Raw genomic sequence first — 14,681 nt, 5'->3', positions numbered from 1 at the left:
TGGCTGATATATTGTCCTGGTTGACAGCTGCTGTGTTTCTGTGCTTTCACACAGCTGTTTTCTGAAGAGTCCGTACAGAAGAATCCCTCCAGTGGTTCACAAACTGTATCTGAGATAGTTGTACATGGCCTCTTCATCTTTAAGCCAGAACCTGTCAACACACATAGAGGGTACATAGATACATACCTTTATTTTGTCTAATTTACTAGAGAGCTACATGCTTAAAAAAGTCCCACTGATAATAAACAGGGGAAAATACAGAGCACACCAAAATCTAAACTGTTATTAACAGCTAATACCTTAACTGTCTTCACTAGTCTCACATTATTTCATAAAACATGAGGTCTTTGTTTCTGCATGCAGTCTGTAATTCTGCAGTTCAGTAAACAGGACTCAAGCCCCCCTAAATTTCATCTCAAATCAAGTTGTGCTTCAAGTTAGAGTTTGCGAACTTGTCTGTTAGTGACAGAAGACAAACAGTTATAGGTTCAAAGGGCTTGAAACAGGTTTAATATCCTGTGTGTCGCTGTCCCTGATGCTATGCACCTGTAACGCTGTCAAAGAAAGGGTTAAGAGAAACATAGTGTTGGCCAATCAGAGGAGGTTATGGTGCCAGACTCCCGCCTTTGGCTGAGTCTCTATCTGATCTGTCAGAGGGAGAGCAGGAGACGGTTGTGAAGTTTAACGTTGGTAGTCCCCAGAGAAGAAGTTGTTCATTTCATGGTGCAGATTAGAACCCAAATTGAAATGTAAGAAACTAAAATTGCTGAATGTTAGAACATTATTTCAAATCGGTCGTTATTTTTATTTTTTAAATGTCAGGTTTAGTTCCATCATAGTGGCAATAGTGTCAAAAAAACGTTAGCTGACGTTGTTGTTCAGTAGCTAGCTCAGAGATTATTGGCTAATGAAATGACTGATTACTGTAGTTAACACTTTTGCAAGACCCTGTACCTGAGTCACATTCTCATTAGGGGCTGAGTCCCCCCAAAGGTCTTATCCTATAATCACTCCTCTTACACAGCATAAACAGGACTTGTAGGATTAATCCTACTTACTGCCTTTAAATCTAGGCTTAGTCATACATTTTAAGTAATAATTAGGAAATATTAACAGAAGTCTACCTGAATCACAGGGTGCACAGGGAATACATTCTGTACGCCCTGTAGGACGATTCATGAATGTTCCCTCCTCGCAAATCAAACAGGAAGTACTTCTGAACTCTGTGCAATGGTTTCTAACTCGACTCCCTGTTGAAAAGAAATACAATTTAATTTCATGCAATATGTTCCTTTTACTCGTGTCATTCTTATTACTTGTTAACGAAATTATTACAAATATACGGTATATACATTCCTGCTTGCTCTTTTACTGTTGGAATAAAATTTCAGTCAGATGCTAGTCCGTCACTGATGCATTTAGCCTAAGTGAACGCAAACAGCACCAACCATGGGAGTAAAACGGACTCCACTGGTCTGCACACAAGTGGTGGATTCTGGTCAGTATTGTTGCCACCTGGCAGTAAAACAAAAGACTCCTCATAGAAATATTTCTTTAACATTTAATCAGATCTTACCTAAAGAACACATAGGACAGCAATGATCCCAGATCTGATACTCTGTAGGATAACATGTGAGGGTATGTCCTCTGAAGACACTCAGCACAAGTATCTGTGGGGAGTAATACGTTTGTCTCAGTGAAGCCTCGTTAAAACATACAGAACATTTTGCAAATAAAATAAGATAAGATATAAGATATAAGATATAGTTTATTGTCACTGAAGGAAAATTTGTTTTGGACTCTGTCAGTTCTGCGGCTTTACAAAGACAACACAAAACACAGAAAATAAGCATCTCTCAACACATACTCTCATGCAACACAGAACATGCTCTCATATACATTAGACAGGTACCTATATACATAGTAAGCAAATTAACTCCTCCTTTCAGTGGCAGTTTTTAATTGAACAACCCTGTTGGCTGCTTTCTCCGCAATTAGTGTAGCACAGCCCTTGCACAATGAGGTATTGCACAACTAACATATTGCCCAACACCAACAGCCTATGTATTGCACAAATGCATGGATAGAAGCTGTTGAAATGAATGCTGACAGAAATCTGACAGCACTTTGTGTAGTCTTAGAAAATGATGATTACTTTTCTGTTAATATTATACTGTTTGCATGGGACAAGCCAAAATACTGCTTGCTCTCACGACATAATCATGGGAGCCACTGACTGACCTTGTGAAAAGCACAGAATGCTCCTGAGGGCATGCTGCCTGACCGGAGATAAGAGGACAGACAGGACATCGCCTTTTAATTATGACTTCACTTTCTTCATAAAAAAGCTGCTGTTGGGAGGCTATAGTCGGTCATTTTCTGTACTTCTGCTGTGAGGGCTGTACAACTGACTCTACTTGCAAGTAAACAAACTTTGAGACAATTTCAGTGATTCTGTCCATTCCTTGATAAATAATTATTGTAACATCTAGGCATCTTTAAATGTACAAAAGTATAACATTTTTCATAAAAAAACGATGTCCACTTAGGGCTGCAACTAACAATTATTTTCAGTCGATTAATCGGTCGATTATTTTCTCGGTTAATCGATTAGTTGTTTGATCTATAAAATGTCAAAAACATGGTGAAAGATGTGGATCAGTGTTTCCCAAAGCCCAATATGATGTCCTCAAACGCCTTATTTTGTCCACAACTCAAAGATATTCAGTTTACTGTCACAAAGGAGAGAAGAAAGTAGAAAATATTTACATTTAACAAGCTGGAATCAGAGGAATCTTACTTTTTTTTATATAAAAAATTACTCAAACTGATAAAATTATCAAAATAGTTGGCGATTAATTTAATAGTTGACAACTAATCGATTAATCGATTAATCTTTGCACCTCTATATCCACTACAACTGAAATTGAAGGTCAACTCTACTTTAAAAGTCATCATTTAACCTTAAAATAAAAGAAAATGAAAAGGAACTTTCCACCTATTTTACACTTTTATATTATTGAATACAGCTCCATCTTTACTTTGCCACAGCTACATTGACGAAGATAATCATAAAGTAAAAGGGGTTACAAAGAAATAAATGTTGTAAGATTATTTTACCAGCAATGGTGCAACTGTCAAAGGTTTTCTAGACGCCATTGTGTACGGCAGGATCACAGTTTCCACGGGCTGTCAGATTTGGGAGGAAGCGAGATGTAAAAATCCCAAAACAAGGATACCTTCTAGGACCAAAAAGATACCATTCATGCAAAGATCAGATGAGAAACCTGTTAACACAGCTAGATTTGTGTTGCAGTGACTTGCTTTAATGCAGCTTGAGCTGTTGATTTATTTTTTATTTTTTTTAGTAAGCAACACTGGACTTTGATACCATAGACCCAGTGGCAGATCTAGAAAATGTGACATGGGGTGGCAAAGGGGTGGCGAAAGGGCTTGCCAGTGGCACGAGTTATGCAATCTATGAGCGTGCGCCATTTCGTGCTGTCACGTTTATATTTGCACTGCCGGGAAAAAGCATCTGTAACAGATAACTAACTGTCTGGAAGACCCCTCTCCACCTCCAGCTGTGGTTATTGCTCCCAGGTTAAAAAACTGGGTGGTGTGGTTATGTTTTAGGTGAGGTTTTAGGGCAGTTGCGTTGCCTCTTTTCGCCGCTGCTGTTTTTAAACAAAGTCGACATACCGGCTCGTCCACGTTAATTGGCTCTCCTCTCATTCGGCTTAATATCACTGGCAAATGTCAGCCGAGTGTCTGTGGGCCCTGTTCAGACCTGGTATTAACATAACATTAACGTGTGTCATGGGTGATCCGATCACAAGTGGACAGCTCTGAGTGCGTCAGTTCACAGCTGGCATAAGAAAGCTTCTCCACGTGCGTCTCGAGTGGCCATGTGTGATCGGATCTCACTTCCACACTCTATATGCAAATAAACACGGACATCATTTCCGTTTGCATATACAGAAATAGATATTTTAATTAAAAATAGTTTTTGTTGTGTGTATACATGTCAGTTGTTACTCTCACATGAATCCTACATTATTTAGCGTATTACAGAAATGTGCAATGACTAATGAAAAAACGCTTTGTCTGTGTAACGAAGGGCGTATTTTTTTAACCTGCGGCCCCCCTCCCCGAGACCTCTGTGCCAGAGATAACAGCAGACGGCCGGGTGTCTGAACTGTGCAGCGCACCAGAACAAAAACACCGACACATCACCGACAATAGCATCCATAACACGATTCACTCTCAGTGGTTTCTGTGACATGAGAAATACTAATAGACTAATGAAGCTCAGCGCAAATTCTTTCAGGAAGACTTCTAATTCTAAAAAAAATCACCACTACCTCTCCCTAAAACTATTCAGCTGTTAAGAGGCGTTCACTTTTCAGTAAACCAACCAGAATTGGCCACGAAATTCATGATCCAATCACAGCATGACTTCCTACTTTAAATGTCTTCTCTCCTTGCTATCAGCTGTCTTTTCAGGCAAACGTGCAACCCTCGTCCTCCTCCGCTTCCACCTCCGGTCATCGTCAACCACGACAACCTGAGTCTCTTTCCGGCAGACAGCTCCTTCGTTCGGTCTCCGGGTTCCCTCTCCACCATCACCAGTGTCTAGGCTCCATCGGGGGGGGGAATACGTCTGGCTTCTCTACCCCTTTAAAATATTTTTAATGATGGAGTCTGATCCCCAAAGACTCTGTACATTTCATATTATGCTTATGTACAATAAATCTTTGCATATCTGCAACGAAGTCTCTCCTGATTGAAATACTAACGTGGCCCAAACTCCCTTCAAATGTGGTCTGAGCGATCAAATCTCAACGCGTCTTCGGCCTGGCTTTGTTTTGCGCTTGGGTGTGTCACAATATCTGTCATTTTAATCACTTCTGCAGTAAAACATTTTTATACAAGAATCCATTTCAAATGTGGGAGACCTAAAAGAATGTGAGAAACGTTGTGCTTTGTTCTACCTCCAGTAAGGGTATCTGAAACTAAAACACTTTTAGGGGTCTTTCTAGCGCCTATGAGGTCTTAATCCGAGACCTTTCTCTGACAGTTGCATAGAAATTGAATCTCAGAGGCCACTTTTAAAAGGTGCTTACAGAGCATGAAGCAACAGTTAAAGCTCGACCCCCTGAGACTAGTGCAACTCGTGAAAAAAGACCAAATATTTGGCTGCTGCTGTTTGTTAGCTTTTTCTGTCACAGTGTTTGCTTTTAGGCAACTGAGTCCTGTTGTAGATTCATGAACCAATAGGCACACTGTATGCAGCTTTGCTGTTGAAATCTCCCTGCTGGGTTGCTGAAAACAAAAAGTCAAGATAAAAGTTTCAACCACACTGGCCAAATTTCTAATTTACTTGACGGCCATGTAGTGATTCCAGATGTCATCATGTTTTTATTCTTCAAGCCACCATGTGGTGTTCCTAGAGTCTTCCAGCTGTCACTCTCTAAACAGACATGTTGTGTTTTTAATACATTTCCGTAAATCTACATCGATCGTATCCCCTCTGCGGTCACCTGTTTCACTGAACGAAATAAGTTTGTCTCAGTGAAGCCTGGTTGAAATTTGACCCTACTGCAAATCATCCGCATGGATAGAAGCTGTTGAAATGAAATCTGACAGAAATCTCACTGCACTTTGTGTAGCCGTCAGATGAAGAAGAAAAAAATAGAAATGGAAAGGAACTTTCCCCCTATTTTTCACTTTTCTTCATATTTTATACAGCTTCATCTTTTCTTTATCACATACATTGAGGAAGATCAAATCAAAGTAAAAACAATTACAGAAAGAAATGTTGGAGAGGAGCAATATGATGTATGAATTATAATAAAAGCTTGCTGTAATAAGATTATTTTACCAGCAATGGTGCAACTGTCAAATGTTTTCTTAACATCATTGTATACGGCAGGATCACAGTTTCTATGGACTGAAGACATCTCCCTCAGATTTGGGAGGAAGAGAGTCAAATCCAAAACAGGAACACCATCTGGAAACAAAAAGAAGACAACCATGTAGAGATTACACTACACATTAAGCAACAATTCATTTTCTTAAAAGTCATGTAGATGAGAAACCTGTTAACACAGCTAGAGTTGAGTTCCAGAGACTTGATTTTTAGCCAGCTTCAAAATGTCCATGAGATTTGTGACCTCTTACAAACAGAAGCGGCTGGTTGGGGCTTCTTCAGCCACCAGAGGTCAGTAGTGCACCGTTTTATAAATGGTCTGATGAGCATTTAAAAATCTCACATTGTGGTACTTAATAATAGAACAGTTTTTAAGTCATAGTATTGCAACATGAAGAATATCTGGATGGAACACTAGCAAAGGGTTAGAGAGCGGGAGACTCTCCTGGTCACAGTCTCTTGGCGTTTTTCAATTACATGGTAGGCTACCTACTCAACTCGCCTCTACTCTACTCTACTCTACTCGCCTCGAGGCACTGTGTGTCCATTTTCCATTGCAGATTTTAGTAGCTCCTCAGCGTGGCTGGTCCTCATAGCGGCGCCGCAGTAAACTGCCGTGACCTAACGCGACACACACACAGAAGACACAGTTTGTTTCAAATGAAGCTGGAAGCAGCAGCAAAAAAAAAAAACACACACACAGTTGACTAAACTATTTAAAAATGGCGGGTTTGTTTAGGACACCCCCCTCTGTCGCTTTCACGTCACCTTTTGGTATCGCCTCAGCTCACTTGGAACCTCGACTGAGGTGGTACTAAAAAAAGTACCTGTTGGCAGGTACCAGGGACTTTTTGTCGTAATGGAAAACCAGAAATGGCGAGTAGAGTCGAGGCGAGCTAAGCAGGTACCATGTGATGGAAAAGCGCCATCTGTGTCTCTTCAGCCTCATGCCCTGTTCCCTACAGACTTTCTGTTGACTTACTGTTGTCTGTTCATCATAGTTGCTGTGCTGTGTTCTGTCTGCAGTTTCAACTGGTTATAACACAACGTACAATGAATACATTACAGTTCTTTACAGCTTCACTGTGGGTTATTGCGTATTAATATCCAATGTCCACAATACTCTTCCGCGGTGCATTCTGGTTGTGTTCCGGCTCAACCAACATGTCCATGACAGTTTCGGTGCCCACAGGAAACATTTCAGAAGTGGAGTTTGTTCTTCAGCCTGATTTACACAGGTTATATATATCTCTAAAACCTGCTTTGTGACGAAAGTCAAAGCAGTTTGGACACAAGAGCTAGCTAAGATATGGGCCTGTAATTCACTGGAAGGGTGAGGTCTATAGCCAATTAAAAGGGAGAGATTGATCATGGATATATAGTGGAAGAAATGGAATTCAAAACATTTAAAAACCACTATGAAGGAAGAATGTCAAAGGATCCAGATGGTTTGTTTGATTGTTTATGGGTTTGCACATTCATAAAAAATACTAATACAACATAAATCACAACACATGTTTTTTACATAGAAAGAGAAAGTGTGTGCTGGAGAGGTCAGAAACCTGTAAGGGGGTATCTGACCTTCTCCACCCCCTCTATGGGTTTCTGACCTCACCAGGTCATTATAACATAGTATAATAATATAATTATTTCCAGGTATGGAATGTGGAACAGTGTCAATGTGATCAGGGCGTTCCTGCAAAAGAGAGGCTTCCTCTCAGTGAACCTTCCCTGAATAAAAATAAAAAAAGGACATGAAATTAACTCAATATGGCAAAAGTAGAATAACAAACATAATTAGAGAGTAAGGTTTAAACTCAATTTGGTGAAAATGTAAAATGATGACAATAAAGAAATGAAATAGCAGGATTTGTGATTACAGTCAAAGGCAGGAGATTAAGATAATAAAAGCAGAAGAAGAGTTCATAAAGCTGGTAAATCATTTCAATATCTGCCCGTCAGGAGACTAGATATCCACTGAGCACAATGTTTCTTTTAGTTTTCTTTTGTTTACAGGTAGGGAGGATGAGTTGCATGTCTGCTGTAGATACTAAACTCCTCCGTATTTTATAAAGTGGTCTGCTGGTGGTACGAGGAGGAGGAAGGTACAGCAGGCTGGTTTGTCTCGTTGACATAGAATGAATATTTGTGCTATTATGGAAACATTGTTGGAAATGGTCTGGTATAGTGTGGCCTTGGTATTTGACCTTTGAGATAAAGATACATGTTTGCAGAATGTTTATGTTATTAATAGGTAGTATTTTAAGCTTAAAGAATAAGAGAAAAGATGGATCCCTGGGCTTTGAATTTATAGCAATCTTAATGAATCGTTTCTGGATTAAATGTCCTGGCCCATACTACATTACAATATGGAAGATATGGATAAATTAAACTATAATATCATGTCAATGAACAGGATCTATTAAGAAGTGGACTAATTTTCCTAATGATTCTTACAGAATTTGAGATTTTTTTTTTTAAATAAGGCAGTGGAATTTTCAACTGTACTCTAATTAATGATGCGTCTGAAAACAAATATGTTTATGGGGCATTAGACCTATAAAACAAGACAAATTATAAAGAACACACGTATGATCAGACGTCATGAATAGTAAAACAGTGTGACAAAACTAAGTCCAGAGTATCCCCGCACACTGAAACCTAGATTTTAAGCTGGAAAGACCTAATGAAATATGTAAAGGTGTGCTTGGTATATAAAGTCATTTATAACCTAGCTCCATCGCCACTTGTTGCCGACATAAACAAGAAAAGATACTGATCGTGTCACAAGGGGAGAGAGAGGGAAGGTTGGGTTATTTAGTTGCAGAAAAGGTCTTTTAGTCAGTCAGCTTGGTCCATCAGAGGGTCAAGAGAGTGGAACTCAATCCCACACCATATTAGACAATTAAACATTTTGGTCTTTTACTAAAGACATTGTTTTACAATGGATGGTCAATACATGTCAGTACTAAAACTAGTTGTGCCAAGTTCTGCTCTGCTTGTGTTGTCCTTCTTTCTTCTATATTTGTATTTTAAAAAGCCTTTTTAACATCGAGGCCAGGGGACTACAGAAGATAAATAGCCTTTTAGGCAATTCTGGCATTTTTAATCCGTGTACTGTATAATCATGTGTTTTATTAATTTGCATTGTCCCATTCTTATATAAAATGAATTAAATGTGTGGGTCTAGAAACATGTTGTATAAAGTTAAAAAGCTCAGCAATATCAAGAAATTCAGATGCAGCCTTAGAAGCATCATCAACATGAAAATAACTAATAATTAAAACTATGACCAACTTTATAACTCAAGATAAAAACTCAGTAAAATCAGACAGGAAAGGGTCAGATGGGCCGTGAGGTCGGTAAATTAAAATAGAGTTAAAAGGCTTTGATTTACCAATTTTAGTCACATTGAGATTATTCGAAGAAACAATTCTTCTGTGCTGGTGCACTTGAAAATATCACAAACTTTGAAAAAAGGAAAATCCTGCACTCTGCTCTTGCTACAGCAACACCATTTATTAAAGAAAACTTTTCTGTCCTTCTGGACCTTCATCAAGATACTCTTGATAAATGGCGATGCTGTAGCAAGAGCAGAATGCAGGATTTTCCTTTTTTCCGAGTCATATTGAGTTCAAATGAGAGGACAGTCTCGGTGCTAAGCAACCGATAGTTAAAGCTATTTCTAAAAATCACTACCAGACCACCATCACGGCCTGACAGCCTCGGTGTCCTGATGAAGCTACAGTCTGCAGGACAAAGTTCAATGATGGACACACAAGGAGAGCTCACTGTACAAGCAGCAAAATGTCCAGGTGAGAGAGATGGAGCAGAAGTTCTGAGTGAAGAGCCTGGAGCCGTTACAGACTTAGTCCGGGACTTGCTCCAAGCTGTTATTCCAGACTGACTAGTCTCTGTCCAGTAACATCTCTGGAAGATAGTGATGCAGGCTGCAGACCAGCAGGTGTTCACTTTGGAGCACAGTGCCCAAAATTCACCTTGGACCGATTCATTTCTGTACAATATACATACTGTATGTGTCAGCATCCAACTGGATTTCACTGAACATGGAACTTTTCCTCTGCAGTGTCTGATGAACTGTCTCTGTATTTATTTGTCACAGCCACACCCTGAGGAGAGAAATAAATTGAGTTTAAACAGAAACATATTATACATTTGTAAAGAGATGAACATTTAAATGAAGAATTCACTACTGTCTTACCTGCAGCTGTTCTGCTTCTTCTTCCTGTGGATTTTTATTCTTCTGATAAAAGAGTGATATAATTTAATTACTACTACTACTATAATCATTCTTACGTTCTACTGTACATACAGTAACATGGACTGAGTAATAACAGTAAAGAACATACCTGTTGGGGATTGTCTGCATTCTTTTTTCTTTCTATAATAAAACATTACCAATGAAAAGCACCTCAATCAACAACATAATGATCTGACAATTATATTATGTATTAAAAACATAAATGTTTTAATTGTCTAAATGCCAATCATACCTGTGTCTTTCTTCTTTTTGAGACGCCACACCAAAAAAAGAGTTATTGTAGTCCGACCACTAAACAGGTCATAAGCCCCCAATGATGCCGATCTCCTGAACCTTTTTCTCCACATTCAGCATCTGTTGAAGCAGTTCCTTGTTTTATCAGCTGAAGATCCAATGATTGACATCTGGAATGATAGAGGGACATTTTGACAGGACCATGTGTAGGGAACCATGCTGCTGTTGGAAGAGTTCAGGTGTGTCCATGTCTGATCTGAAGCTTCACTTACTGTGTGTGTGGCTGACACGATGTCAATAATGTCCCATCAGAAAATGTTCCATCTCTGCAGTCAGAGCACTCAGTGTCCCTTAATACTGTTCCTGTACAAATGATCCAGTTCAGTTTACATATTGTGAAGAGAACAACGTGTTCTAGGACGTCTTTACATTTCATCAGATCTGTCTGATTTTCCTTTCAGTGGATTTAAAAAACTATTTGATTGTTGACATTTTTGCAGCAGACAGTTAAAATTCATTATTATTATTATTATTATTATTATTATTATTATTATATACAATACATTTCTTAGTTTCAAGTCCCAAAATATACTTCACAAGCTTTTCATATTTCAGGAAGGATTCTCAGACTCTTCTTACGTTCATTAAGGTTATTTCCCCTGAACTTTGGTGTTCTCATTTAAAATTAAAGCTATACCTATAATCTCACAATCAACACAATAAACTAACCTTTTAGGCTGATATATTGTCCTGGTTGACAGCTGCTGTGTTTCTGTGCTTCCACACAGCTGTCCTCTATAGTGTACAGACAGTAGAATCCCTCCAGTGGTTCACAAACTGTATCTGAGGTAGTCGTACATGCTGTCTTTATCTTTAAACCAAAATCTGTCAACACATAAAGATGTTACATATATGTATATGTATTTACTCTTCTAGAGTTACATGCTAAAATAGTTCCATTTATAAAAACAGAGAATAAAAGTCTAAGCTGATACCAACAGCTAATATCTTAACTGCAAAAAAACTTTTGATCACGTCGACTGCTATCTACTTATGTGGAAAGAAGATTTTATGACACAAAATAGTCTTCACTGGTCTCACAGTATTTCATAACACATGAGGTCTTTGTTTCTGGGTGCAGTCTGTAATTCTGCAGTGCAGTAAACTCTTCTAAATGACTTTCTGCATCTTCACAATGACACTGTTAAACCAGTCTTTAGTTTTCTCAGTTCTTACACAGCATTAGCAGTGGGACCAGCAGTGATAATCCTACTAAATCTAGGCTTAGTCATACATTTGAACTAATAATTAGAAAATATAAACAGAAGTCTACCTGAAATACAGCGTCCACAGGGAATACATTCTGTTAGTCCTGTAGGACGATTCATGAATGTCCCCTCATCGCAATCCAGACAGGAAGTAGGTCTGAACTCTGTGCAATGTTTGGTAACTCGACTTCCTGTTGAAAAGAAAACAACAATTTCATGAAATATGATGTTTCTAATAAAACGGATACTTTGCCAATGTAAATGCAGCTCTGTGTCATGGCAGTGTGGGGGCAGGTGTTTGGCTGCCCTCCGTGGCGCTAGTGAACATTCAATCAGATCTTACCAGCAGGACACGTAGGACAGCATTGATCCCCGATCAGATACTCTATTCGATGACATATGAGGGTATGTCCTCTGAAGACACTCAGCACAAGTATCTGTGAAGAGAAGCCTGGTTAGAACATACAACACACTGCAAATGAAATTCACTGATAGAAGCTGTTGAAATTATATTAATAAATCTGATAGAAATCTGTCTAAATTTCCAACTGCACGTGAAGGCAGCACGGAAAGCAGCGGAGAAAAAGAAAAGAGATGAAGCAAGAGTTGAAGGGACTTTCCTTTGTTGTTGCAGGACACAGTCTCCTATTGTTACACAAACTCATGGGCTGTTAAGGGCTTGTGTTTCCTTTTTTACGGCTGCAATGTAATGCTCTCCTCAGCGGGACTCCTAGCAAGAGTCTTCAAAAATTACAACACATCCAAAACAGCTCTAGCTAGGATCCTAATGAAGATGAGAAAGTACGACCATATCACACCCATCCTTCACTCACTCCACTGGCTTCCTGTCTCATACAGGACTGAGTTCAAATCTCCCTACTCCCCCATCAGTGCATCCATGGTAATGCCCCTCCCTACTTAAAGAGCTACTCACACCACAAACCTCCTCACGTAACCTCCGCTCCGGAAACAAAGTCCTTCTTCACCCCCACAGGACCAAACTCGGCACCATGGGGGATCAGGCTTTCTGCTCAGCTGCTCCTTGCCTGTGGAGATCCCTCCCAGACCACCTGAGAGCTCCACAAACTACTGACTCTTTCAACAAGGGCCTAAAAACCTTTCTTTTTTAGCAAGTTTTCTCATAAATCTCTATTTGTGTTATTGTTTGTCTTTATTTCTTTGTTTTTCTCCTGTAGCACTTTGGGATTGATTTGTCAATGAAAAGTGTTCTACAATAAAATCTATTAATATTATTATTATTACCTTCAGAGCAGTGGCGATTTCTTTTAGACTGCAAGGGAACCTCAGCTTCCCTCAATGTCAAAAGATTAATGGTAAAATATGTACTATTGTGTTAACATTTTATTGACTACAAATGCGTTAGAACACGTTCATCTCCAAGACCAGTTGATTCAGAATCAGCTACATTTAGCAGGTCTACTGACTCGATTTCCTTCTCATACATTCCCGTAGCGTCTCAGTGCATTTCCCTGTTGAAGCCTGGTGTCCATGGACTTCAATGGGGCTGCTTTGATCAGTTTTATTCAGTGCTCCGAAACTAGATGGTCATTGGATAAATGCTGTGATTATGTCCCGCCCACAGACGCTCAGCGTCTCTGGGGGTCAATGGAGGAGTGGGCTGGCATGGACTACGGGATTCTGCGTGATGATTGGAGGGTCTGTCGAAAGACTGCATCTCCTTTTGATTGACAGCGATTTTGTTATTCGAGCTCAGTCCCATCACGGATTTTGAAGCAACCTATTTCTTGGTATTTGATTGGCGAAATTGCTAGCCAATTTACATCATACATTTCATACAATTATACACCACATTCCTTGTTTCAGTTTAACATAATTCCCCCATTTCCTCCAGATGAGTCTGATCTCTGGTCACATGATCGTCCACCACAGGGTGATGTCGGGTTGCTTTTCTCCAAAAGTTGAATCAGACTTAAAACTATAGTGTGTAGTTTCTGCCGGCCCCATGAGGAATTCTAAGTAATGACAACAACACTGTCAACGCATCCACATGATACAAACCTGTGACTGCGGACCGCCGGGTCAGTTTAAGTATTTTTTCCTTTACGTGCGTGTGAGAGAGAGAGAGAGAGAGAGAGAGAGAGAGAGAGAGAGAGAGAGAGAGAGAGAGAGCAAAGAGTGTAGGAGCCACATATTGTATGTTGTTTATGGTCTCATTTATATTATTTATTGATTATTATATTGTGCACTTATATTGGAGGTGGTGGGCGTTTTCATCACAGTTTGAGCGGAAGTGATAACATATTTGTTTGCTTCACCTGTTCACCTGTTGGTTTTTGGGGCTTTGACAGAGAGGGGGGGAGTCTGGGAGCGAATGTTGAATTGACCGCCGCACTAAGGCCGGTTACACACTGGACGCGTCGTGCTTGCGTGTCAGCTGCGTGGCGTGTCTCCGTTTATATTTCGGCTCCCATGTTAACAGGTTAGAGCTTACACGCTGCCGGCGTGAGACGCGCGTCTGCTAGAAATAGAACCAACGCCTATTTTTCACGCGAGACGGGAAAATAGAATAGCAAAATAGAATAGGAAAATATGTTTATATGTCATTTAGACACAAATACATTTAATAAATGACATGTTGATGTTTGAAAGCCTCTAGGTTTTGATATAAATGCAGATATATGAATGTCATTTTTTTTTTATTGATTTCCTAATATTGCACCTGTCAATACAGAAATATTCTGTAGCCTATTTTGCCGTCAATACTGCCGACGTTGTCTTTGCTGTAATCAAATCAGTATATATTTATGTTTAACATGGTATTTAATGTTATCAATGGGAAACACCCATGTGTCCAGACAAGGCTAGCAGCAGCAGCACCGCGTCAGACACGTTTCTGGTGTGTAAAGACAGACAAAATCCTCGCAGCTGACACACAGCTGACACACAGCTGACACACAGCTGACACACAGCTGACACACAGCTG

General features: G+C 39.6%; 2 long non-coding RNA genes across 3 annotated transcripts; both read right to left on the bottom strand.

Moving 5' to 3' along the window:
• Positions 1-5,989, bottom strand: LOC114559408 (uncharacterized). The gene is made up of 4 exons (XR_003693090.1): positions 5,885-5,989; positions 1,577-1,670; positions 1,125-1,250; positions 1-151 (listed from the first exon to the last, which is right to left on the bottom strand). It is a non-coding gene; the product is annotated as an uncharacterized LOC114559408 (long non-coding RNA).
• A 1,389-nt stretch (positions 5,990-7,378) lies between these two features.
• Positions 7,379-10,458, bottom strand: LOC114559310 (uncharacterized). 2 transcript variants are annotated; one of them, XR_003693061.1, is made up of 4 exons: positions 10,447-10,458; positions 10,303-10,334; positions 10,155-10,196; positions 7,379-10,062 (listed from the first exon to the last, which is right to left on the bottom strand). It is a non-coding gene; the product is annotated as an uncharacterized LOC114559310 (long non-coding RNA). The 2 variants fall into 2 exon arrangements; XR_003693060.1 differs by having other exon boundaries at positions 10,303-10,457.
• Positions 10,459-14,681: the final 4,223 nt, after the last annotated feature.

Source organism: Perca flavescens, chromosome 7, assembly GCF_004354835.1.
Source record: "Perca flavescens isolate YP-PL-M2 chromosome 7, PFLA_1.0, whole genome shotgun sequence".
Taxonomy (NCBI): domain Eukaryota; kingdom Metazoa; phylum Chordata; class Actinopteri; order Perciformes; family Percidae; genus Perca; species Perca flavescens.
The sequence above is the reverse complement of the archived record's forward strand: the minus strand, read 5'-3'. Positions and strand labels throughout refer to the sequence as shown.